A 24,103-nucleotide genomic window follows, 5' to 3' on the forward strand; every position below is an offset into this window, starting at 1 on the left:
CTCCCAGGATGCCTTGCGAGGTACCTGCCGTCCCGATCCTTCCTCTAGGGCTGCGCACCGCCCCCAAGCCCAACGCATGCTGGGATTGTAGTCAGGTAGGCCTGAGACCAACGGACTGGAAACTGTTAAGAGACCATAACTCCCAGCACGCCTGGCTAAGGACGCACCTCCCTATCCTTCCCTCCAGTGCTACACACCGCCTCGAAGCCCGGTGGCTGCTGGGATTGTAGTGTGCAGGCCGGGGCCCAATCGCTGGAAACCGTTAAGAGACCACAACTCCCAGCATGCCTGGCCAGGGACGCGCCTCTCTATCCTTCCCCCCGCCCCCCCACCCGGCGCGTTAAACACCGCCCCAATCCCTGTGCATCCCGGGATTGTAGTTCGGTAGCCTTGCGATCGACGTGCTGGAAACCGTTTAAGGACTATGACTCCCAGGATGCCATGCCAGGGAACCCACCCTGTTGACCTTTCCTCCAGGGCTGGGCACCGCCCCTAAGCCCAGCGCATGCTGGGATTATAGTCCGACTGTCGCGACAAAAAGGCTGGGAGTGGATCTGAGACTACAGTGCCAACACTACGGGGTAAGTTTCATCTTCTCTGAGACTACAGTTCCAACACTACGGGGAAAATTTCATCTTCTCCTCCGCCCCTCCATGTTTCCAGTGCAATTCCTCCCTGCTGTGGGGAGCCTATCTGTTCCCAAACTTCTGCGTGCGAGGAGACAGCATGGCCAGGGCAGGTGGTCTCACTTGTAATTGTGACACAGTCTCCCCACGTGCCAGTTGCACGACTGTGTGCCTGAAGTTTGATTTTTCTCTGACAAGATAGAGCCCGGGAGCTTCCGACAGCCTGCCCAGCATTGCCATAACGCTTGCTCGCGGAGAGCTGGGCGCGCCCAGACCTTTGCAGGGCCCCTCCCTCAGCCCCGACCCTTCTCCTCGCCCCTCCCCTGCCACGCCCCTTTCGACAGCTGGAAAGTCATCTACCTTTAATAAGTCATCTTTGCAAAAAAAAGAAAAAAAAAACTCTGAGAATAACCTATCTTCCATTCTATTTACTATAGTATCCATAAATAGTAGCAATTAGAAATCATAGCAAGTCAAGCAAAATTCCTGCCTTGACTGTTTCATAAACCACGATATGGCCTTGCTGTGGTTTTATTTGTATTTTGTTTTGTATTTATTGACCTTTTGGATATAAATATTTAGGTATTTGGATAGTTTTTGGAAGTATTCCGCTATTAGTTTTTGATTTGCTTTTGTTCCCTATTTAATTTTTTTTTTTTTTTTTTGTCTCTCCCTTCTCCTTAGACTCAATCATTCCACAGGTCTCGAGAACTCTGTTCATTTCCTTTAAACTTTTTGTACTTTTTTTTCCCAGACTGATAATTTCTATTGCTGTGTCTTCTGTTTTAAATCTGTGGACAAACTCAAAATTTTTTTTCATTTCCTTATCTATTTTTTTTTTTATATATAAGTTCATTTCTTTGCTGAAGTTCCACATCTGTTTGTTTATGAACAGAATATTTTCTTTTTTCCCCATGAACATATTCATAAAAACTGCCTTCAAATTCTTGTCTGCTGATTGCAACATCCTAGGATAGCTTCTACTGCCCGCTTTTGATATTGTGTATGGATTACATTTTCACGTTTCTTTACAAGTCTTATGAATTTTAAAATTGTGTACTAGAAACTATAAATGACAATTATAGATAGAAACTCTGGATTTTGTTGTTTTACCTTGAAGACTTTTGTTTTATAAACAGGGTTCATTGGGCTAGTGTCAAACCAATGCTTATCTCCGCTACAGTGGGCATAGCTGAAATCTTCATTCACTTGTTAAACACATATGTCATATATGTATTATGCATAGGCGTTTTTCTAAAATAATATATTTTATTCAAGTTTCATCATCGTTATTTGTGAGAGTTGAACAAGCTACTCCACAGTTAGTGGAAGTCAGAACCTCAGTTTTATTTGATTGTAGTATTTTATATAAATGAAATTATATAGTATGTATACTTGTACATCTATTTTCTTTCTTTCCTTTTCTATCTTCTTTCTTTCCTTTTCTTCTTTCTGTCTTTCTTTATCTCTTTTCTTTCTCTTTCTTTCTTTTTCTCTTTCTTTCTTCTTTCTTTCTTTCTTTCTTTCTTTTTCCTTCCTTCTTTCTTTCTCTCTTCTTTTTTCTTTCTTTCTTTTCTGCAGGTTGGTGTGCAGTGGCATGATCTGACTGCAACCTCTGCCTACCAGGCTTAAGATATCCTTCCACTTCAGCCTTTTGAGTCACTGGGACCGCAGCCTTGCACCACCATGCCCGGCTAATTGTTTTGTGTTTTTGGTAGAGACAGGGTTTCACCATGTTGCCCAAGCTGGCATGTCTACTGTCTTTTATGCAACATTACATTTGTGATATTCACCCACCATTTGCAAGCAGCTATAGTCTGTTCATTTTAGAAAGTAGTTTTTACATTTTAGTAAAATATGAAAATACATAAAATTAACCATTTTAGTATTGTTTTGTGTGTGTGCAGTTTAAAGAAATTAAATACATTCACATTGTTTTGCAACGATTGTCCACGTTCATAAGGAACTTTTTTTCAATCTTTTAAAACTGAAGATCTGTACCCAGTAAACAGCACTCCCTTCCCATTGCCCTTTGTGTAGTCCCTGGGAACTACTCTTCTACTTTGTGTTTCTATGAACTTAACTGCTCTAAATATCTCTTATGAGTGGAAACATACAATAGAGCAAAAAAATCATGAGGAAGAATAATGTATACTATATAACATATGTTTATCCATTTTAAGAAAAATGCTAGCAGAGATCAGGTCATGGTGATTATAGAGAAAGGTAGGTAACAGTGAAAAGGGGATTGGGTGCATTAAATTTACGACGTGATGCCTCAAGTGCCAGAGCAGTGAGCTTTCTGCCCCACTCGCAGGGCTGGTCAATGGTGCGGCTGGGACCCTATTCGAGCAGCCTGACTTCCAGAGCCCATGCTTAGTACAAACTTCAGTGAACCATGAAAGCAATTCCAACAACAGGCACTTAAGGGCTCTGAGATTTTATCACAGCCTGTTCTTTATGGATAGCAACTTCAGAGAAGAGTGACAGCTGTGAGGTTCCAGAAGCTACACCTCAGGTCCCCCAGTTCCTCCCCAGCAGCTGGGGTCCAGCTGCAACAGGGCCTGATGCCGGCCAGGGAACCATGGCCACAGGCTGTGTGAGGCTGGCGGCAAGACAGGCTCCCCTCCTGCCCTCTGCTCATCTGCTAGGTCTTTGCCTTTTATTCTGATTGTGCTGCTCCAGGCTTGGAACCAAGCCAGAAATTCCTCTTGAGTCTGAAGATGATGATTGTTTCCAGCTATCTGGAACCGCTGCATCTCCTGGAGGACTTTAATCTTCTGGAGACAGAGGGAAAGACAGGATGCTGACAGGGCCTGGGTGAGAGACTCTGTAGGGGCCTTATAAAAGAAGAAGGGAGCAGGGCTGGTCTATCGGGTGTTTCTTTTAAGAGGCTGTCACCTCTCCTCCAATATCATGCAGCCCTAACTTGTTCTCAGAGTTGAATGTAAACAGCCCTTCCTCTAGGAACTTGTCATCAACTTCACTCCCCTGACTGCACCCTGCATTAGGATAGGTCTCCTCCTTCTCTGTGTATTACTCCCTTTCAATAAATCTTAGATGTGGAAGACGGGACCAGGGAATGTCCTGCCCAGGGTGATTTCTGATTTCCACCTCCACCCTCCCGCAAAGTGAGGACTTCAGCTACTGCTCACCTTTGTGTTTTTCTGGGTTTTGATCATATTTCTCTGGAAGACAGAAAGCCAAAGACCATCAGAAAGGTCCGCTGGTCCGTGAGTAGCCTCCATTTCCTGGGATTTCCAAGCTTCACCACCACCAGAGCCACCAGGGTCAGGGAATGTGCACAAAAGAGGCCTTGCAGCTCTGCAGCTTCACTACTCAGGGAGTGGGACTGATGGCTGCTGTGCAGCCTCCATCACTCATGAGTAAAATACCCTGTTTACGGGGTGGGGAGGGCTGTGAGGCCCTTGCAAGAAATTTTGGCAAGGACTGAGATCTAGGAACTCAGTTCAAGACTCTCTTCTCCCAGACCTCAGGATCCTGGTCCCTGACCCGTCTGCTCCAGGCTCACTCACATCCACACACTCCTTCATGGCAATGTCCAGCATCACCAGGTCAGTGAGGAATGTCTCCAGAGAGGGCATGACACCTGCACCATCAGAGTGGTAGTGGTGAGGAGCACCTGCTCTCAGGTGCCCACCCAAGTCCTGTCCCCTGAAATCTTATAAACCCCTGCCTCCTGGCGCCCTCTACCTAGGTTACCCACTTGGAGTAGCTGAAAACCCTCAGCTCTCTTTTCCCAATTCTCTATGTCTTTCCATTAGCTGTCCTCTATGGCCATTAACCTCACCATAATTAACTCCTTGGTGGGATTTTAATAAGCCACAAGGTCATGTGGTCCCTGGCTCCACCTGTTTTAAAAGCCACAGGGAGCCCAGCTCTCCCAGGCCTTCCTCTGGTCTGTCTAATGAAGGTGTTTTAGGCACTGCAGCCCCAGGAGAAAGGGGCTGGAGTAGAAAGCCCCTCTGCTTTTTTGATTTGGAGGTCTCCAGCTGGGAGAAATAAGCTGTGTTCTCTGAAACCCTGGAGCCCTTCCCCACTACAGGTACATTCACCTTCTGCTGTCACAGCTTCATCTGGGCTCTCTGGGGCTCCGCTACAGGGTAGACAACTTATAGGTCTCCATCTGCTAGGATGAGGGACAAGGTCAGTGAAAATATGCTTCTTTCAGTTGTGCCTCAGCCACACTAACCTTGGACACGGATAAGTGGCCTGAGTCAGCTTGTCTAGTGCTCTGACCACCTCCAGTGAGCTCTGACTCTAGACTCCCTCCCAGGTCCAACACTCCCTGGATGTGTCATTTTGGGCATGCAGTCGGGTTTCCCTGAGCTCTTTCCTCAACTGGAAAGTGTGGTGGGAACCAACTACCTCACAAGGCCTCTTAACACCTCGGTTTCATGTGGCTGTCATGATTGCTGTCACCATCATCCCTCTCAGGATGAGCCAGACACAAGCACCCTCAGATTCTCTTTCTCCCTGAGCCCCATGATCGCCTTGTGAGGCCTGCCCAACAGGCTCATCATTCCTACATTTTCCACATAAGAAAACAGAGGCCCAAAGGGGCAATGACATGCCAAGGACCCCGCAAGAGAGGCCAACTCCTCCCTCAACCTGGAGGGACTGTCCCAGCTGTCCTCATCCAACACCCTAGCATCACCACTGACCAGCATTGCATCTTCTAAACTCTATGAGTGACAATATTCCCAGCCAGGCCCTGTGGTGGTGGACATGGTTCTGAGAATTGGGAATCTAATGTGGAGGAAAAGTTAAATATTTAATATGAACTCAATTGAACATGAGCACAAACAATGGTCACCAAGTCCTGGAACAGGTTGTATGAGCCCCTTGAGGTATTCATCCAGCGCTGTTTCAGAGAAATCTTTCAATCCATTCCTATACGTTAGTGATTGAAAAAACAACAGATAACTGCAAAAACAAGTTGATCTTTTGTGTTCCTTGAGCCCAGTTGTGAAGGGCACCTGTGACTGCGCCTCATGCCAAACAACCCATTACGAAAAGAGCTAGGGTTCCAGACTGTGCCGAGGTTTCATGAGACCTCTCCTTTTCTGTACATGGACAGGTGGCCGACTCTGGAGCCCAGGCTTTTGCTTCCCAATCTGGTAATGAATCCTCCATAGTCTGGTGAGTGTAAATATACATATATATGTATATAAATGTGTATATATACATATATAGATGCATATATATGTATATATATATAAAATATACATATAAATATACATATATATTTTTTCTTTCTCTCTTTCCCATTGCAATTTGCTTATTATATTATTTGCTTATCATGTCTGCATTGCCATACACTTGGGATAAAGGCTGTTTATCCTTAAAACTATTGTGGGTGCCTTTTCTTTTCCCCTCGTGCCTTTCCCACACAGGAGCGCAGGTGATGGAATCTCGAAGTGACCTCACTTCCTTAGTTACAAACTCAAAGGAAGTTGAGAACTCTGGTAACCTGGAGCCCTCATTCTAGAGACAGCCTTGTATTTACTAAGGAGAGTGTGAAGACAGCAAGATGTTCTCCTACTATGTCTTGAATTTCTGAGGCTCTCATCTCAGGAAGGCTTGAACTGAGAAACTTTTTTTTATGATGGAGACAGTGCTCATTCTGCACCACTGGCTCTTCTGGCCATTTGGAAGGGGTTACCCATGGATAACACAAGGCCATCCATGGCAGGCCTATCCAGGCCAGGCCTCACCTTTGATATCATCTCGGTAGCCACACACCCCTCCTCATCTCCACGTCTCGTGGGAAAGAAAGAGATAATGGGTCCTTTCTTGACAGGAGCAGGTTTCCAGATATTGGGAGGCTAAAATCCTGTCAAATTTACACCACAGGTTACAGCTGGCAGGAGGGGAAGGTGAGTGCTGGGGATCACCTTTGTCTGTTCAGATGTTTATTCTAAGGCTTCAAGCTGTCATCTTGTTTTCTCCCTGGCTGGAGGTCTATGCAAATGCTCCTATGTGCCTGATATGGGGAGTAGACTTTCTAACTGGAATTTCCTCTGCGGGGAAAGCCAGGATGCCATTGATGCCTCTTGGCCAGGCTTCCAGGCACTCTCTTTGCAGAACTCTATTCAGGAGATCCCTGAGGAGCTGTTTGATGAGTCCAACTACTCTATCTCATTGAACAAAAGGCAGGTGCACCATGCCAACAACCATGGCCCGTGCTAGTCTGGAGTCAAGGTGGGCACAGAGAGGTCTCCAAATGGAAAAGACCAGGGAAGCCCAGGACCATGACCCAAATGTGAGGATTCCCCAGAAACCATTTAGGGCTTTCTCCATTAAGTACCCACAGTTCCTTCCCAGAGGAATCTGGCCTCCATTAGTCCATAATGGCAACTTAGGTGCACAGTAACCAGTCATATGCTTGCAGGAATGTCAAAAGAAACACTTCTGTGTTGTTTTTACTTTACATTAGGTTGTGAGTATCTTTGCATGTTGCTATTATTTTTATTGTTATATCTACCCACCCCAGATACTTCCTGTAGCAGGCAGCTTCATTGCCTTGCCAGACCTTCTCTAAGTCTTAGAAGTTCACACTGTTACCAGAGAGAGGTTTTACCCAAAAAGTGGGAGTTATGCAAAAGGGTCTTATGAGACTCTATACATGTGTCTCCCAGAGCCCACCTCTATAGCCTCATCAGGACAGGAGATTTGCCCTCATATGTCTTCATAAGATTCCATAAGTGGAGCCTTTCCCTCAGTAATTTAGCCTTTTAATACTGGTTGAGCCTGACATAGTAAATTCTATTTCCACTTTAGCCATGTTACAGGGAATATACTTTTTTTTTTTTTTTGATACGGAGTCTTGCTCTGTTGCCCAGGTTGGAGTGCAGTGGCACAGCCTCTGCTCACTGCACTCCGCCTCCTGGGTTCACACCGTTCTCCTGCTTCAGCCTCCTGAGTAGCTGGGACTACAGGTGCCTGTCACCATGCCCAGATAATTTTTTTTCTGTGTGTGTGTGTTTTTTTTTTTTTTTTTTTGGTAGAGACAGAGTTTCACCATGTTAGCTAGAATGGTCTCCATCTCCTGACCTCATGATCCACTCGCCTTGGCCTCCCAAAGTGCTGGGATTACAGGTGTAAGCCACCATGCCTGGCCGCTACAGGGAATATCTTATCTGTGTCCTAATAGGCTGTAACAGTTTGCTATGACTTCCGTAATACAGTACCACAGGCTGAAGTTCTTTAACGACAAAAATGGAATGTCTCACAATTCTGGAAGTTAGAAATCCAACCTCAAGCTACTGGCTGTGTGGTTTCTCTGAGGTCTCCATCCTTGGCTTGTAGATGATCATCTTTTATCTCTGTGTTCACAAGATCTTCTCTTGTGCTTTTCTGTCCTTCCTGCCTCTTCTAATAAGGGCTCCAGTCATCTGGAATTAGGATGCACCCCAATTAATTCACTTAACTACATTTGCAGAGGCTATATGTTCAAATATAGTCACGTTCTGAGGCACTAGGTGTTAGGACATGAACATATAATTTTTAGGAAGGGAATGCAATCTAGCTCACAACATTTACTAATCCCTTGTAGATTATAGTCTCCCAGGAAAATGATTACTCAGTGAAAGAGTAGGAAAGTGTAAAGTTTTAATAGGTAAAGCCGGAATATATTCCAAAAGGGTTGTGAAAGGTATACTGTAAATAGTAGTTTCTGAATTTATCTACTTTTGTGTATCCAGACCCCCTTGGATGTTAACATTCTTTTAATTTTTTTGTCAATCTGCTATCTATGTGGCAAAAAATTATGTTTCTATTTCAATTTTTCAACTGATATATTTGAGTTACCTTTCAGTTGATTTATACCTATTTGGATTTTCTGTTCCCTCAGTTAACCTGCTCAATTCCTTGGCCCTCTGAGGGGTTTCTCTCACCTTGGAGTCCCCGAGCACTGACACCTTTGTCAGGTGTGGGGTTGCTGTAGTTGTTTCTCAAGACTCCTTTTAAGGTTTTAAAAGACCCAGTTAAGTTGCTTTAAGTCAAAAGGGTTGTCTTAGGGTATCTTGTCCTGTGCCCTGTCTCTAAAATAGAAAGAAAGTGAGGCTTCCCCATGCCCTTTCCTCTATGTCAGGGACAGACATAGAGCCTCAGGTAGCTTAAAGGGAATTTCATGCAACCCTCACCGTGGAAGATTCTCATTCTTACCTGTGTTTTTCTGAGCAGCCATTTGACATCACAGAGCCTTGTTTTCTCATTTGTAGACTGAGAATGTTTTTTTGAGAATTCTCTGGGATAATGTTCTTCATAAAGATTATTAATACAAGTGGGTGCTGTTGTCTTACAGCTGATATGATATCGTGAAGGCCTTGAATGTATTCATGGTTTAATTATTCTCTACCTGCACATTAAGTTTGATATCAGAGGCCTAAAATCTTTTTCACCATAAACACCCATGTCCTCCACATGCCCAAATCTCTGAAGGATGGGGATTTCCTGATCTGAGCTCCACATTCCAGGCCTCTGGTGTTTCATGGTCTTGCCAAGAAAGGTCTTGTCCCCTCCCCAAGAGGAAATGAGTCTATTCTGAACCTAGAGGTGTGAATGATGCCAATGCGCCAAACCAGGCACAACGGAGAAGCTGACAAAGTCCCTGACAGCACCTTCCAGGGTCAAACTCTCTTCTTCTTTAACATTTTTCTCAACTTTTACCAGGACTTCCCCACCACTCTATAGTTTCTGGACCAGCTGTGTAGTAGTTGAGCATATGTCTTCTCCAAGGCACAGTGGTGACTCTGCCAGCTACTAACTGTATCTTAGGATACCAGTGCATCTTTATCAGCCTCAATTTGCAGTTGCAATTCTCTATAGAGAATTGTAAAATGAGCCTCTGTTCTGTACGAGAGACGTGCAAGGGGAGAAGAAAACACACACACAAAAAAACCTTTAAGGGTAAACAAGCCTTATCTCATGCAAATGGCAGTGCAGCTATAATAAGCAAATTGCAATGGGAAGGGGAGAAGGGAAACATATATACATATTTACATTTACCAGACTGCGGAGGATTCATTACCAGACGGGGAAGCAATAGCCTCGACTCCAGAGTAGGTCACCCGTCCGTGCACAGACAAGAAGAGATCTTATGAACTTTCGGCGTGGCCTAGGGCCCTAGCTCTTTTTGGAATGAGTTGTTTGGCATGAGGCCCAGTCACGAGGGCTCTTCACAACTGGGCTCAAGGAACATGAAAAGGTTAACTTGTTTTTGCAATTGTCTGTTGTTTTTCAATAACATATAGGAATAGATTGAAACAGATACTTCTCCAAAACAGTGCTGGACGAATGCTTCAAGCGGCTCATGCAACCTGTTCTGGGACTTAGTGACCATTGCTTTTGTCCATGTTCAATTGAATTCAAATTGAATATTTAACTTTCCCCCACAACCTTATATGGTTTTTGTGAGAAATGAATGGCATAAAACATGAAAAGTGGATCCCTAATGCTTGGCTTTGTGGAAAGGCTGCTGGGGCATGCTCTGATTGTTTGTATTTATTATTTTTTTTCTCTTCTTTCACCCCAGAAGGTCTTTCATGTCACAATGACTCATGTCCCTCTATAATTGGACAATTATATAGAAAACAAACATGTTCTTACATTTGTAAAGGGCGTTTGAGCTTCCTGTTAGCTGAACTTTGTCCTTGAAACAGAGAGATCCTGTTATCTCTCTGAGTGTGCCCCAGGCACACTCAGACATAGCTAAAGAGGTTGTAGTTAGGGCTTATTTATTCATCACGTATATATAATGCAGTTTTCAGACATTTGGCATAATTCAGTGAAGACAGCAGATGACAGTTCCTGGGCCACAATTTACTTCAGGGAGTCAGACACTGAGAGTGGACATCATAAGCAGGTCATGTTCACGGAACGTGAGATCTGACGTTCTCATGCTCTTCTCTAGGAATGGATGCACCTGTCAGCTTCTGATCAGAATGACAGACCCAGGATCAAGCATAACATTTAAATAGATGAAGAAAACTTTTTTCCAAAAGGTAACATCGCTTTATGATAAAAATTCTCAACAAATTAGGTGAAAATAAATTCACTTCAAAGTATTAAAGGCCATGTATTACAAATGAATAGCTGGGTGGACAGATGTGCCATAAGGCAAGGGCATCCGCTTCCCTAGATACATATCCAGGGGCACAGAGAATGAGCAGTTCCAGGGTTGTGCTTCACCTGAGGTCCTCTCCAGGTCGGTTTCAAGAGGACAGGACTGCGGTTCTGCATCCACCTCTGTGGAGAGCTGGAAGTAAAATGAGCTATGCTCCACCTCAGCCTAATGTAGACAATGGCTACAGAAAAGACTGTTTTCTTCCTCATAAATAGGGGTGCTCGAAGTGGGTAACCTCGATTGTTTCACATACTCATAAGTGTCTGCCAGCCTTGGTTCTTCATTGGTGAACTAAGACTCTTTGCTCTGAGACTCTGCAAAAATGCTTCTACTCCCTGAGGCCCTTCAAATCAGGCAGAGGCATGGCCACTCCAGAGGGATTTTGGGTAGATAAAGATGGGATAGAGCTAAACGTGCCACAGCACTGGACCCTGACTCTGAAGTCACGGGAAAATGCCAGTTCCTGTTGGGTTTTCGAGCTCCTCATTTGAAAGTCGTTTTAAATAATTTCCCTGGATAAGGGGAGGGTGCCTCATGAGTAAATAGCACACCCCAAATGGTGGAGGCAAAGAGAGGGCAATGGAGGATTCCAAGGTCACTCATTGTACTTGGAGCCTTCTGATCCTGCTCCTTTGTCCCCTGGAACTCTAAAGAGTCAGTGTCTTGAGGACGCAAAAAAATGGTACCTGATTTTTTTCCATAATGTCCCTGCATGGGGCTGCAGTGTTAGTGATGGCCTTGAGGTGGTTACAGCCTGCTGTGTTTCTGGTGCCTATTGAGATTTGCCGGAGCAGCTGGAGCAAGTAAGAGTCACACACCTCATGTTATTATCAACAGTTTCCACATTGCCCACTTAGCCAATCTCTTTTCCCTTGCACTCACCCTTTGCCAGCTACCTTGGTGGGCCCAACATGTAGCACAGAAAATGATTACATCATGGCTGCATGCCCCTCTGAGGACAGAACAGTCTGAAGACAGCTCGACAAAAGCACTAAAGCAAGTATATATAAAAGAAAAGAGCAAGGACTATCATATAAAGTAGAATGTTGAGAAGAGCTGCAAAGTCATTGCATGTGGGTACCCAAAGGCCTCACTGAGGTGATCTTTAATCCATGATGAGAATGACAACAGGGAGGCATCTCTGCACAAGAATGTGTCAGCGAGAAGCCACCCTTGGTGAAGAGTCTTACAGGTGTGAGTTTGGCAGAGATTAGAAAGGGACCAATATGGTACAGACAGCCTGAGGAAGAGATAAGCAGAAGCATGGAGAATCCTGGGGCTCGGGAGATGAGGCTAGATATCTGCTCCTTCTGACAACATGGCCCTAAAACTTAGCACCTTTCAATAGTATATACTATCTCACAATTTGTGTGGACCAGAATCTGGACACAGTTTAGTTAGCTGCCTCTGCCTTCACGTCCCTTATGAGATTGGGGAAGTGATCTCAACTGAAGGTGGACCAGGAAAGCATCAGACTTTAAGCTCATGCTTGTGAAAATTGGCAGGGTTAAGTGTAGACTGAGAGCATGACCTTACTTCTGTCTACTGGCCTGAGCACTCTCTCCGTTCTTTGTTATGTGCGTCTGTACATAGAGCATCTCATAGCATTGGAGCTTGCTTCCTCTGTTCGAGGAATACAATTGAGAGACAGAATTAGGCAAACAGGTTCACACAAAAAGAGACAGAAAGAAAGGGAAAGACTGAGGAAGCAAATAGGAAAAACCCAGTAGGAGGAATAATGACAGCTTTAAAAAAAATCTTGAGAGTTACAATAATTTGTATTAAAATTGTAACCCCCCGTGTAATGCTATAAGGAGATAGGTTGTAATTAACTCCTGAGGTTGAGGCCATGATGATTGAGATTATTGGCTTTATACAAGAAACCCCAGGGGGATGTCTGTCTCCTACCAAATGAAAATAAAACTTGATGTGTGCAGTCTGAAATTCAGAAGAGTCATCACCAGAGCTCAACCATGCTAATACCCTGATCTCAAGTTTCTAACCCCTAGGAGTGTGAGAAATTAAATCCTGTTGTCTATAAGCTGTCTAGTTCATGGTTCTTTGGTATAGCAGCCTGAACTAATACAAAAGTCATACACTATTGTGTATTCCATTCGACAAAAGCTGAATTTGTGCCTCCAAACTATCAAAAAAAAAAAAAGACTTTAAAAATTGGATATTTAGAATGAAAGATAAGAAACAGCTTGTTGAAACACTTACGTTTCCTCTGCTTATAAGATTTTTAAAAATTGGCTGGAATTTGTTGGAACCAATATGGTCAACTGAAGTCCATGGAGAATGAGTTTGCTGATGTTAGAGCCCAAATTTCCACTGCATGTTTCATACTAACTCTCCCTGAATATTCATGTGACCTGTGAGGAAGCAAGAGGAGATGACTGTGCATGTCTCATGACTTTCCATATTACTACTTTTCTTCCAGCAGTCCCCTCCTAATCCAGAGCCCACTTCTTAAGCTTTTTTTAATCAACACCTTAAAGCCTATATAAGAAAACCGATTTGAGCTGGACTTCTATCTCCTGTTGGCCAACCTACAACAAGATGCCATTTTTCTCAAAACCCAAGTGCCATACTACTGACATCAAGCAGTAGGCCATTTTGTTTAATTACAAACTGAGTCACTAACCACCTAGTGCTGGGAGACTTTGTGAAGGCTTTCCCCGACATAGGTGAGATAAGGCACATGGATATAATTCTATATATAATAAGAAGGCACTAGAAAGTTTAATGCTTGTATTAGTCCATTCTTATACCGCAATGATGGAATACCTGAGACTGGGTAATTTATAAAGAAAAGAGGATAATTGACTCACAGTTCCTCAAGATTGGGTGGGAGAGGCTCAGAAAACTTCCAATTATGGTGGCCAACAGGTGAAGTGAGTGAGAGCAGGGGATATACCAGATACTTATGAAACCATCAGATCTCGTGAGAACTCACTATCACAAGAGCAGCATGAGTAAAACCCGTCCCCATAATCCAATCAACTCCCCTCAGTTCTCTCCCTTAACACCTGGAGGTTATAATACAAAATAAGGTTTGTGTGGGGGCAGACAGCTAAACAATATCAATGCCAGAGGATGATATCTACATTTAATTTCAACCTCATACTTCAGTTTCAGAATGAAACTGAAGCCCAGTGGGGAAGTGACTTTCCCAAGATTACACTGCTAGACCCCAGGCCTACTTGAGTTGTGGCCCATGCTACCTCACACCTATTCTCCTAATGCTTCCACCTCTAAGTGTGTGTGTTATTTACAGGTGAAACCACACAACGATTTTTATGTTTTATCTTATATACCTCTGATACATTCCCTAGGAAGTAGATAACATTATCCCCACTGTGCACGCTAGGAGGCTGGGGAAGCCTCAAATACAGAGTGACTTTTATTAGGTCCTAGAGATGATAAGAAAAACAAGGTTATGTTCCAGCTGTCTCATATCCTGGAACCCAGGCTGCATGTAGGCCTTTCCAGGGAATTAAGGGGAAGTTGTGTTTGCATAACTGTGTACAAATAAAGAGTTCACATGGAAGAGGAGACTGAGCAATCAGTAGCATAGTAGGGCCTTTGGGTAGGTCTTACAGAAAGAAGGGGCCCAGTGGATGGAACCTTGAAGAGTTTAACACACTTTCCTGGTGACAGAACCCCACAGCAGTTAAGAAACCAGGAACCCACATTCTTGAGACAGCTCTGTATTCACCTCTGTTGGTGAGAGATGCTCAAGAGAGTGAGATGTCCTTTCATTGTGCCCTGATAATTCTGAGTTCTAGCCTTACAAAGGCTCAATGTAAAAACCTTGTCTGATAACACAGATATCAACTCAGCCCTCATTCCTGATACCCCTGGCCATTGGCCAGGTGCACCTACAGATAACACAGAGCAGCCCAGGACAGGTCCATCCAGGGCAGGCCTCTCTCATCATCTCATCTGGGCAGCCCCATGCCACTTCTCAGTACCATGAGTTGCCGTATGGACAAAAGGGAGGGCACTCTTCTTGGGCAGAAGCAGATTGTCAGGTGTTGGAACTCTTGTGTGTCTGTTATGTTCATATTCAGGTCATAGCTGGCAGAATAAAAATAAGAGAGTTGGGGACTGAGTCTGTGTACTCAGATGTGAATAGCAGGACTCTAACCTGTTCTCTGGTTTCCTTCCTTGCTGGAGATTTATTTATTTATTTATAATTTAAGTTCTGGGATACATGCACAGAATGTGCAGGTTTGTTACATAGGTTTACATTTGCCATGGTGGCTTGCTGCACCTGTCAAACTGTCAGCTAGGTTTTAAGCCCCACATATATTAGGTATTTGTCCTAATGCTCTCCTTCACTATGCCCCCTGACAAGCCCCGATGTGTGATGTTCCCCTCCGTGTGTCCATGTGTTTTCATTGTTCAACTTTCACTTATGAGTGAGAACATGTGGTGTTTGGTTTTCTGTTCCTGTTATTTTGCTGAGAATGATGGCTTCCAGCTTCCTCCGTATCCCTGTAATCTAAGGTCTCTGTTCTGTTCCTTCGGTCTATATATCTGTTTTGGTACCAGTACGACTTCCTCTCTTCCTATTTGCATACCCTTTATTTCTTTCTCTTGCTTGATTACCCTGGCCAGAACTTCCAATACTATCTTGAATAGGAGTGCTGAGAGAGGACATCCTTGTCTTGTGCTGGTTTTCAAAAGGAATTCTTCTGGCACTTACCTATTAAGTATGATATTGGCTAGGGGTTTGTTATAAACAGCTCTGATTATTTTGGGATTTTTTCCGTCAACACATAGTTTATTTAGAGGTTTTAACATGAAGGGATATTAAGTTTTATCAAAGGCCTTTTCTGCATCTATTGAGAAAATCCTGTGGTTTCTGTCACTGGTTCTGTTTATGTGATGGATTACATTTATTGATTTGCATATGTGGAACCAGCCTTGAATCCCAGGGATGAAGCTGACATGATCATGGTGGATAACATTTTTGATGTGCTGCTGGATTTGGTTTGCCAGTATTTTATTGAGGATTTTTACATCGATGTTCCTCAGGGATATTGGCCTGAAATTTTTGTTGCGGTTGTGTCTTTGCCAGGTTTTGGTATCAGAATGATGCTGACCTCATAAAATGAATTAGGGAGGAGTCCCTCCTTTTCAATTGTTTGGAATAGTTTAAGAAGGAATGTTACCAGCTTCTCTTTACACTTCTGGTAAAATTCGGCTGTGAATCCATCTGGTTCTCAGTGTTTTTTTATTGGTAGGCTATTAATTACTTCCTCAATTTCAGAACTTGTTATTGGTCTATTCAGGGATTCAACTTCTTCCTGGTTTAGTATTGGGAAAGTGTACATGTCCAGAAATTTATCCATTTCTTCGATATTTTCTAGTTTATTTGTGTAGAGATGTTTATAGTATTCTCTCATGGTAGTTTTTATTTCTGTGGAATCAGTGGTGATATCCCATTTATCATTTTTTAATGTGTCTATTTGATTCTTCTCTCTTTTCTTTTTTATTAGTCTAGCTAGTGGTCCATGTATTTTGTTAATCTTTTCAAAAAACCAGCTAGTGGAATCATTGATTTTGAACAGTTTTTCTTGTCTCTATCTCCTTCAGTTCTGCTCCGATCTTAGTCGTTTCTTTTCTTCGGCTAGTTTTTGAATTTGTTTCCTCTTGATTCTCTAGTTATTTTAATTGTGATGTTAGGGTGTCGATTTTAGATCATTCCAGCTTTCTGTTGTGGGCATTTAGTGCCAGCATATCCCCCCTTAAAACTGCTTTATCTGTGTCCCAGAGATTCTTGTACATTGTCTCTTTGTTCTCATTTGTTTCAAAAAAAACTTAATTTCTCCCTTAATTTTGTTATTTACTCAGTAGTCATTCAGGAGCAGGTTGTTCAATTTCCATGTATTTATGCGGTTTTGAGTAAGTTTCTTAATCCTGAGTTCTGATTTGATTGCACTGTGGTCTGAGAGACAGTTTGTTATGATTTCCATCATTTTGCATTTGTTGAGGAGTGTTTTGCTTCCAATTATGTGGTCAATTTTAGAATATGTGCTATGTGGCCTGGAGAAGAATGTATATTCTGTTTGTCTGGCATGGAGAGTTCTGTAGTTGTCTATTAGGTCCACTTAGTCCAGAGCTGATTTCAAATCCTGAATATCCTTGTTAATTTTCTGTCTCATTGATCTGTCTAATATTGGGAGTGGGGTGTTAAAACTTCCCAGTATTATTGTGTGGGAGTCGAAGTCTCTTTATAGGTCTCTAAGAACTTGTTTTATGAATCTCAGTGCTCCTCTGTTGGGTAGGTATATATTTAGGATAGTTAGCTCTTCTTGTTGCATCGATCCCTTTACCTTTATGCAGTGCCCTTCTTTGTCTTTTTTCATCTTGGTTTAAAGTCTGTTTTATAAGAAACTAGGATTGAAACCTTGTCTTGTTTTTTTTTTTTTTTTTTTTGCTTTTTTTTTGCTTTTCATATGCCATTTCTGCTTCCCTTTATTTTGAGCCTATGTGTGTCTTTGCATGTGAGATGTGACTCCTGAATACAGCACAACAAAGGGTCTTGACTGTTTAACCAGTTTGCCAGTCTGTGTCTCTTAATTGAGACATTTAGCCCATTTACATTTATGGTTAATACTGTTATGTGTGAATTTGATCCTGTTATCATGATGCTAGCTGGTTATTTTGCACATTCGTTGATGCAGTTTTTTCATAGTATCGATTGGTCTTTATATTTTGGTGTACTTTTGCAGTGGTGTACCATATTTTCCTTTCCATATTTAGTGCTTCCTTCAGGAGCTTCTGTAAGGCATGCCTGGTGGTGACATAATCCCTCAGCATTTGCTTGTCTGTGAAGGATTTTATTTCCCCTTTGCTTTTGAAGATTAGTTTGGCTGGACATGAAATTCTGAGTTGAAAATTCTTTTATTTAAGAATGTTGAATATTGGCCCCCACTCTCTTCTGGCTTGTAGGGTTTCTGCAGAGAGATCTGCTGTTAGTCTCATGGGCCTCCATTTGTAGGTAACCTGACCTCTCTCTCTGTCTGCCCTTAACATTATTTCCTCCATTTCAACCTTGGAGAGTCTGGGGATTATGTGTCTTGGAGTTGCTCTTCTCAAGGAGTATCTTAGTGATGTTCTCTGTATTTCCTGAATTTGAATGTTGGTTTGTCTTGCTAGGTTGAGGAAGTTCTCTTGGATAATATCCAGAAGTTTGTTTTCTAGCTTGAATCCATTCTTCCCGTCACTTTGAGGTATACCAACCAATCGTGGGTTTGGTCTTTTCATATAGTCCCATATATCTTAAAGCCTTTGTTTAGCTCCATCAGGCCATTTATGTTTATCTCTAAGCTGGTTATTCTAATTAGCAGTTCCTATAACCTTTTATCAAGATACTTAGCTTCTTTGCATTGGGTTAGAACATGCTTCTTTAGCTCAGAGTAGTTTATTATTACCCACCTTCTGAAGCCTACTTCTGTCAATTCTTCAATCTCATTCTCCATCCAGTTTTGTGCCACTGCTGGAGAGGGGTTGTGATCATTTGGAGGAGAAAAGGCATTCTGGTTTCTGGAAATTTTAGCATTTTTGTGCTGATTTTTCCTCATCTTCATGGATTTATCTACTTTGGGGCTGATGACCTTTGGATGGGGTTTTTTTTGGCGGTGGGTCCTTCCTGTTGATGTTGCTGTTGTTTGTCAGTTTTTCTTCTAACAGCAACGTTCTTCTGCAGGTCCAATGCAGTTTGCTGGAGGTCCAATCCAGACCCTGTTCACCTGGGTATCACCAGTAAAGGCTGCAGAACAGCAAAGATTGCTGCCTTCTCCTTCCTGTGGAAACTTCATCCCAAGAGGATACCCGCCCAATGCCAGCTGGAGCACTTTTGTATGAGGTGTCTGTCCACCCCTGTTAGGAGGTTTCTCCCAGTCAGGAGTCATGGGGAACCCACTTGAGAAGACAGTCTGCCTCTTAGCAGAGCTGGTGCACTGTGCTGGCAGAATCCCTCTAGTCAAGATCAGCTGCTCTCTTCAGAGCCGGGAGGCAGGAATGATGAAATCCACTGAAGCTGCACCCACAGCCGCCCCTTCCCCCATGTGCTCTGTCCCAGGGAGATGGAGGTTTTCTGTGTAAGCCTCTAACTAGGGCTGTTACCTTTCCTTCAAATATGTCCTGCCCAGTGAGGAGGAATCTAAAGAAGCAGTGTGCCACAGCCACTTTGCTGCACCTGACCCAGACCTCCCAGCCTCCTTGGCATTGTCAGGGGAAAACTGTCTACTAAAGCCTCAGTGATGGTGGACTCCACTCCCCGCAACCGAGCTCAATTGACCCAGGTCAACTTCAGACTGCTGTGCTGGCAGCGAGAATTTCAGGATGAGGAACGCATTAGCTCTTTGTGATTTTCATGTCTGTTGCAGGGATTTGACCCATTGTTAGTGCTAGATTTGGAGTCTTAAAAAACAGATTTATCTTACTGAACTCAAAGTACAACTTGAAGATGCACTCAGCTGTTTAGTTAAATTGCAGCAGGAGAAAATGTATCTTTGCAGATCTATTTTTATGTCACTTTCTTTTAGAGATGAAATTGTCTCTGGCACAGTAATTTAACTTAGTCTATGTCAAAAACATAGCCTGAAATTACTCAAAAAAAATTATGAATAGTGGAATGCATTCTATGTGTTTTCAGATTTCTTCTATGATGTAAAATAAATAACATAATGTTTTACCTTGCATTTCTAACCTCAACCCTCAGCCATTTTCCCAAACTTTTTTTTTTTTTGAGATGGAGTCTTGCTCTGTCTCCCAGCTGGAGTGCAGTGGTGCTATCTTGGCTCACTGCAAGCTCCACCTCCCATGTTCATGCCATTCTCCTGCCTCAGGCTCCCAAGTAGCTGGGACTACAGGCACCTGCCACCACGCCCGACTACTGTTTTGTATTTTTAGTAGAGACGAGGTTTCACCGTATTATCCAGGATGGTCTTGATCTCCTGACTTCATGATTCACCCATCTCAGCCTCCCAAAGTGCTGGGATTACAGGCGTGAGCCACCTTGCCCTGCCCCACTTTCCCAAACTATTAAAAGACCTTCTAAGGTGGTTCAGAAGCATTTTTCAGAGGAGATTGTTCCTAATGGTAAAGGATAATAACAGATGGATAAAAATCTCAAATAAATTATGCCTCTGTTTGCAGAAGTGTCACTCTCCAGAGTCTCCAAGATCCAGAGAAGTTCCACGAGATAGAGTAGTTTATGAACATTTAGCAGAGTTGGTCCTGACTGCCGTCTCAGCCTCTTAATAGCTGTGCAACTATAGACAATTTACTGGACTTAGAACAGTTATATAAACCTCAGCTGCAAGAAAACACATAACACTGATTGCAAGAATGGCAACCACTTCTCATTCCTCTCTGATCTGGGCCCTCTGCAATGTATACTTGTGGCTGCTTCCATAGAGGGAAAGATTTTCTTTTCCCAAATCTTGGATCTGGCTGGGCTTATTTACTCTGCCTCATTCATACTTTTTGTTCTAATGAAATAATTAACATGTTTAGCGTCTCATCCCAGCTTTTATCTTGTTAAAACTATATCTTATAATATGTCATCTCTCTTTACTATATTTGGTTATATTCATTCTATTCATTATTCAGCTTTACTAATCTTTTTATCTCTGTTTAGTGTTTCACCTATACATTTTCTTAATTTTTTTATTCTTTACATTCTACCGAGCTGTGATTCAAATATGCTATTTTAATATGGAAAATGGTGGCCTAGTTTTTCTTCAGAAATTTCTTTTTATTTACTTGTGTTCTTCTGTTTTTAACTTGGTTCCAATATTTGGGAAATATCACATTTGAGATGTCTGTAGTCATGTTATTTCTGTGCTTATTCCATTTTCCCTTGGAGGAAGGTGGACAGCACACAGACTTGACATCCTTGTAATCTATCAGTATCTGAAGGGACCACTTTTTTTCAGTTTGATTACTTCTCTGGCTTATTCTCTTGATTTACTTTAGCTTTCATCAAGTGCTTATATATTTTTAAACTGTATTCATTATTTTCATGGTTCTTGTAACTTCTTGAGAACTTTTACTTGTCTACACTAAAATATTTAAAAAATATGTAGCCTTTTCTTCTTAAAGCACAAATATGCAGTGCACACATGAGTAGAATATTTCATAGGCATTGGGCAGCATACAACCACATCTTATGAGATATTCCGTTTCTTCATTCAAAACATCTCTCTCAAATATGTAGTAATAGTCACTTGTAAAGGGTAGTTCTTTTGATACTTAAAATTTTATGTGCCTTTTTGAAAATATATACTTAACTGCAGTGAACAGAACTGACCTAGATACAAAGAGAACTACTGTTTTTGTAAAACATTAAGTTGATAGAATGACTTATCTTATTTCAAGTCTTTTGACTCTAGTCACTGTGCTTCCTTTTAGTATGTCCTTGACCTCACAAAAATAATTCGTGGAATCTTCTATTTATTTTATAAATTAATTTAAAGAAACAAAATTTGTGCATGGCTAAATATTACTTGTTGAGTACAATTTAGAATTTCTACTGTCATTTTAGTGTCCTAAAAGATATGACCTGTTGAATTTCTGCTCTCATAAAATGAATGATATCGTTAGGCCTAAACCCTTGCCATTTATTTTCCCCCTCTGTCATACAGTGTGTATCTTTGGTTCACTGCTGAAAAATTTTATTAATTTTTCTCTCTTGCTAGTAATCAAACTTTTGAATAAAGTTATCATTACTTGTCTTTATTTAGTTACTGTATGTTAAACATTTGATTTCTGATGGTCTTAATGTCATTTAATATAATTGTAAATATTTCAATTTGTCATTATTAACAAATTTCTGTGTTATATATTTTAGACTCAGCTATTAATTATATGTGTGTAAATGACTGTGAATAGTTTCTAAAACATTGTAGGGGCTACTAAGTACTAATAACCCTGATTCATTAAAATTTTATTGGTTGTACTATTCTTTATTTACTAAATTATTTTGTAATCTTATTTAAATTTATTCTTTTCTAAATATTTGTGAAAAAGGGGGTAGGCTAATGTGTCATTTTGATAAAACTTCATGTCAAATGATATGCTTCACTGTTTTCTTTTAGATGTAATAGCTTTTTTGACTCAGGCAATGCATGCAAGTATGAAGTATAAAAATTATAGTCTCAATCCTTAAGCAGAGGAAAAACGTGACTATTTATTGATTGTAACAAAGCTACATTATCCCACATAATACATAAAACTTTCACAAATCTACATTATCCCACATAACAGGCATGCCAGCTGCCTAGATCTGGAAACATGGATTGTTACAAATTAGAAGTAAATAACTTGATAGGCCCAATTTAACAAATGAAGCTCAAGAAGTGGAAGATATAAGACCTATAATAAAAGATTAAATTATTGTAAAAATCTTACCACAAAGAAAAATCAGAGTCAAATATTTTAACTATTAAATTATACAAAATATTTAACAAAATACCAATCCTTTACAAATACACACCATACATAGATAAGAGATAAACAACCCTTAATTACTTTATGAGGCCAATATTACTATACCAAAGACAGACAAACCCAACATGTGTTAGGAATAATATGGGTACATACGGCTGATGAATAAAGACACATAATTCTAAAAAAGTACTAGTAAATTAAATACAGAAACACATAAAAGTAATTATACACCGTGGCCAAGTACAATCTTTTTACAAATGAAATGGCTTAATATCTAAAAACCAAAAATTTAATACACAACTGAAGAACATAAAATGATCCTTTTAATAAAAACAGGAAAGCTTGTGATACAAATAACACTGATTCATTATAAAATCCTTAACATGCTAGGAAGAAAAAACTCACTAGAACTACTAAAAAGGATTCATAAAAGTTTCCCACTAATATTAAACTTGCTGATGAAAGACTAGGAGCTTTGCCTCACAGTCTGGGAAACAGATAAGCATGGCTACTTTTGCTACTCTACTAAATTGAACTAAAGGTGTTAGGCAGAGAAATTATATAATAAAAACAAATAAAACAATTCTAAATTTATAAAATAAACTTTTATTGTAAATGGCATCAACTTATATGCAACGATTTTTAAAGAGTTTACAAAAATCAACTGGAACTAATAAATGAGTTCAGTAAGTCACAAGATACAAGATAAATGCACAGTATTAAATTGCACTTTTATACACTAACTAGGAGCAATCTGTAAATAAAATTAGAAAAAAATAATTCTACTCATTAGCTCAATGTGTAGTGGCTTAAAATTCCAAATATGCATTATGTCATATTTTCTGTTGGCCACAAATACTGACACAGCTTAGTTGAATGGGTCTACCACAATGTCCTCATGTGTCCGGAATTGGTGGGTTCTTGGTCTCACTGACTTCAAGAATGAAGCCGCGGACCCTCACGGTGAGTGTTACAGTTCTTAAAGGCGGCGTGCCTGGAGTTTGTTCCTTCTGATGTCCGTATGTGTTTGGAGTTTCTTCCTTCTGGTGGGTTCGTGGTCTTGCTGGCTCAGAAGTGAAGCTGCAGACCTTCATGGTGAGTGATACAGCTCATAAAAGCAGTGTGGACACAAAGAGTGAGCAGTAGCAGGATTTATTGCAAAGGGCAAAAGAACAAAGCTTCCACAGTGTGGAAGGGGACCCAAGACAGTTGCCACCGCTGGCTCGGGCATCCTGCTTTTATTCTCTTATCTGACCCCACCCACATCCTGCTGATTGGTCCATTTTACAGAGAGCCGATTGGTCTGTTTTACAGAGAGCTGATTGGTCCGTTTTGACAGGGTGCTGATTGATGCATTTACAATTCCTGAGCTAGACACAAAAGTTCACCACGTCCCCACTAGATTAGTTAGATACGGAGTGTCCATTGGTGTATTTACAAACCCTGAGCTAGACACAGGGTGCTGACTGGTGTGTTTGCAAACCTTGAGCTGGATACAAAGTGTCCATTGGTGTATTTACAATCCCTTAGCTAGACATAAAGGTTCTCCAAGTCCCCACCAGACTCAGGAGCGCAGCTGCCTTCACCCAGTGGATCCCGCACCAGGGCCGCAGGTGGAGCTGCCTGCCAGTCGCACGCTGTGTTCCGGCACTTCTCAACCCTTGGGTTGTCGATGGGACTGAGCGCCATGGAGCAAGGGGGTGGAGCTCGTCGGGGAAGCTCGGGCCGCACAGGAGCCCTTGGCAGAGGGGAGGCTCAAGCAAGGCGGGCTGCAGGTCCCGAGCCCTGCCCCGCGGGGAGGCAGCTAAGGCCTGGCGAGAAGTCGAGCACAGCAGCTGCTGGCCCAGGTGCTAAGCCC

The 24,103-nt window shown here is 41.9% G+C and overlaps 1 long non-coding RNA gene across 1 annotated transcript; it reads left to right on the forward strand.

Moving 5' to 3' along the window:
- The first annotated feature begins 64 nt into the window (after window positions 1-64).
- On the forward strand, window positions 65-21,870 carry LOC129395561 (uncharacterized). Its single transcript, XR_008622939.2, has 3 exons — window positions 65-581; window positions 10,564-10,654; window positions 18,497-21,870. It is a non-coding gene; the product is annotated as an uncharacterized LOC129395561 (long non-coding RNA).
- Window positions 21,871-24,103: the final 2,233 nt, after the last annotated feature.

The sequence above is a fragment of the Pan paniscus genome, chromosome Y (genome assembly GCF_029289425.2).
Source record: "Pan paniscus chromosome Y, NHGRI_mPanPan1-v2.0_pri, whole genome shotgun sequence".
In the NCBI taxonomy this organism is placed as follows: Eukaryota; Metazoa; Chordata; class Mammalia; order Primates; family Hominidae; genus Pan; species Pan paniscus.